Source organism: Silene latifolia, chromosome 11 (genome assembly GCF_048544455.1).
Source record: "Silene latifolia isolate original U9 population chromosome 11, ASM4854445v1, whole genome shotgun sequence".
Classification (NCBI taxonomy): Eukaryota; Viridiplantae; Streptophyta; class Magnoliopsida; order Caryophyllales; family Caryophyllaceae; genus Silene; species Silene latifolia.
In genome coordinates this window covers 98495306-98499128 of record NC_133536.1, presented here as the reverse complement: position 1 = coordinate 98499128, position 3823 = coordinate 98495306, and the positions used below count along the sequence as shown (strand labels likewise).

Genomic DNA, 3823 nt, shown 5'->3' with positions numbered 1-3823 from the left:
AGATAGAAATCAACCATAAAAAATTTATACCTATAATATAATGTGATTGACATAATTTTAAGATAAAGTTTTCAGATGTATCTGTTAGCTACATCTTGCTTGACCCATGTATTAACGTGCTTATTAACTATTAATGCATCCTTGCAAACTGCAACTTGCTTGACCCAGACTCAACTCTTCTCAAAATTGAAGTTTAATAGTCTGAGTTGGTTATCTTCGTGAGTAATTGAGTATCATTCATATCATCAGCTTCCCAAATCCCATGTTAATCCATTGAAGAACTTGTATTACTCCGTAGTTGTATAGATGAAGGGAAAAGACAAACATGACATTCATAAAAAAAAAAGCATCATAAATGATGGAGTAATAGACTAAAATAATAGATGAAGCTTCTGAAAATTAGTCTACAATAAAAGTCCATATGCACATTCAAAATTATTATAATCTAAAAAATTATCCGACAACATATACACTCTCACTATACTAATATTACATGGTATAATGTCAAAATTGACAAACCACCGCAAAACTTTTCTCATAAAATTTGAACAAACGTGAGGGATTACATTTCTCGCAAAATTTGGATTCTTTGCAGATTATGCAAGGACTGCTCGGTAGTGATCCGACACATTGACCGACCTTGAGTTCTTTGCAGATGAGTGCTATTCAGTTTGCACGTTTGTTTCTATCCCCAGGTCTGTGTAGTGTGTAGTAACCTGTGTGATCACCCATTGACCAGACCTTGTCTCCAATGTTTCTGCATATATGAAGTAATCAGAGCGATCAGATTAACTCTCTCGAGAATCCAGCATATATATATTCAAACGCCATTTTCAAAAATAAGCACTCGTATGCTGAATAGACTTACTATAAGAAAAGAGTAGCCCATGTTTATAACAACCATTGTCATATTTGATACGGATTACTTGTTAGTTGTTACATTTTATCCATTCAATATTAAATAGTGAAATGCAGATATTCCTCTCTTACATAACGTACCCAAGGCCTCAAGTAGAAACTGCTTGTCATATTCTCATATAAGGACCGACTTGCACCGCAACAACTCTAAAGAGCTGGAAGAAGCCAAACTAAAATAATCATTTCTACCCATCAATTCATCATAATCAACTGTTTGCTTATATGCAATGGGAAGGAATTTATTACAGTATTCAACAAATATTGATATTATACTTGTAAACTTTAATTATGAATGGAAAGGGAGAAGGTAAGGAAGGCCTTACAAACTTATAATAGACATTCAGGATAGTGTATGTTTCTCCATGGCTATGACAGCTTATATGTGTCAAGTTCACAAATGACTTTTGAATGATAAAGGTTATTAGGAGAACAAAGACTGGCTGAATGACTTTTGTATAAGTTTCAAAGCAGCAAATTATTTATCTCAACCTAATTAAATGACAAGTATAATTTTTAGAATTATGTTTGCTAACACAGAAATGATGGTAACCTTGAATGTACATGCAAGCCACTGCAATAAACACATACTCACTCTGTCTCAACCATTTGTTTACATTTGATTAATATACTACTCATAAAGAATATAAAAGGTAAAAAAAGGGTCGAGACAATGGGAGTACATCAGAAGATAAAAGATAATTTCTTGCCGTTCTTACCCTCTTATAATAGTCATTAGAGGAGAGAAAAGAACGAACTATATCCAGTGAAGGCAATAGAAGCCGGGTGAGGCTCAACAATCTCCAGGTACTAATGATAAAATGGCCCTTGTCTTTGTACATGAATCAAAAATCTAGACTCATCTCCAGTGCCCATATTTTCCATATTGTACAAACTTTGAAAACATGTAAAATTTGGAGTGAAAATAGAGAGTATAACCACTAATGTTAGCAAATCTAAAAGACACTATAGATTCGAACTGTAATTAATACCATCAACATGCCAAATAAGAAATGTTGTAGTTTCCAATGAATTGGATGGAGTATCACTTACATAAATTAAAAGTGGTAAGAGCATTTCACTTATCACTTAATCAGAGAAGTGGAAAACATATATCTTAAAGAGATAAAAAACACAAACAAAAGAGATTGGCCGTTGAATACAAAATAAGCTTTAAAACACTTGTACTATAAAATAAGCTTGATCGTATGTTAGATTACCAAGCTTCTGAGTGTTGCATCATCGCACCCACTGGAAAATCAGAAAGACTTATTGAAACATTGTATATCTACATTAACAGCCCACCAACCTCTTGATTCAAGAAGTTAATAAGAAAGACGATGTACAGTCGATCCCCTTAACCCCACCTAAGAAAGACGATGTACAGTCGATCCCCTTAACCCCACCATTTTGGGTAACTCTGTTGTATATACTAAGTATGAGTAAGGCTTTTATAAGATCAACATAACTATTATTAGTATTTTGAACATATCCTAAGTCCTTAATGAGATATAACAATGGCATGTAATAAATCATTGAAATGTAATCTTCTGTTCTCGCTACACCGTAAGAGAAAGCTTTATAGAAACTACACTTGTTGCAAACTCAAATAGGTAGATACCGCTGATCAACATTGAACAGATTGATGGATCTCTCCCATCAATAGAATAAACAAAATTATAGTTATGAAATTATAGTAACAAACTAATAGAGACCAAATTTCAATCGATCACTAAAATTGGAAAAAATATCAAATTTCTGTCCCAAATCTTAGAAACACGGTGCATAGGAATTCAATTTTGATGCCCACTATGTTTAATTTAATCTATATAAAACTCCAAATTAATCATCAACATTCGACAATTGTATAGAAAAAATAAAGGACTTGAATCACTCGAAAAGAGAGAAATCGGATGTCGTCATAAAAATACATAAACCCTAAGGATAGAAAAAATCATTATTGATTGATCGCAGGGAAAATATGAAAAAAAAAAAATCAAAAACAATTAGAGGTAGTTAGAGAAATTACCTAAAGCAAATATGAGTAAGAGGCTGTCAAATCTGAGAGAGAAGTTGGCAGTAGAAGATTTGATCTTTGTTGGATGTGTATCATGTATGGGTGTAGAACGACGCGAAGAGTAGAGAAAGAGACTTGGGAAAATGAAAAATAGGGTTAGCGATAGGCGGGAAAAAGTTTGCTCAGAAGATGACACGTGTCCAGTATAATGTCTAGTGGTTCTTCTATTATACTTATAGATAGATAGATAGATAGATAGATAGATACATAGATAGATAGATAGATAGATAGATAGATGATACTTTATTTCTTGGCGGGAAAATCAAACAACGTGAAAATATTACAGACAACCGTAATTTCTGAACCGTTGTAGATAGTACGAATCAATTACGGTTTCAAACAAAACCGTAGTCTGTTTGGAAACAAAATATAACGGTTTTTCTTATACCGTGCTTATTACTTTCCAATAAACAAGGTCTTGCAAGTGTTGTATTATTCACACATAATATACTCTGAGCTTCCCCTCCCCCACATAATATTCTCAAACATTGAGATTCCCCTCTACCACCAGCCTAGTCATCGCCGTCGCAGTCATCGTCATCGTCGCCATTGCCGGCGCCAGATCAATCCGGATTTCCCTCTTTAAAGAAGTAATAAACGTTCCTCTCGGTAGATTTGTTTGTTTTTATAAGTATGCATTGTTATTATTTGTTTATTAATTTATGCTTTAGATGTGGTCCAAAAGCGGAAAAGAAATGATGTAAATGCGTCAGGCGACGACTCAGGTGATGAGAATAATTTGCAACACACTTCGGGTCGAATGCGCCACAGGGTTTCCCTAGAAGGAATAAATTCAAAGATACCTAATCCTTTACAATGGGATAAAGATAC

The 3823-nt window shown here is 33.8% G+C and overlaps 1 long non-coding RNA gene across 1 annotated transcript; it reads right to left on the bottom strand.

Annotated features, from left to right (window-relative positions):
- Positions 1 to 338: 338 nt before the first annotated feature.
- On the bottom strand, positions 339 to 3118 carry LOC141611826 (uncharacterized). Its single transcript, XR_012528825.1, has 2 exons — positions 2945 to 3118; positions 339 to 757 (listed from the first exon to the last, which is right to left on the bottom strand). It is a non-coding gene; the product is annotated as an uncharacterized LOC141611826 (long non-coding RNA).
- Between the last annotated feature and the right edge of the window lie 705 nt (positions 3119 to 3823).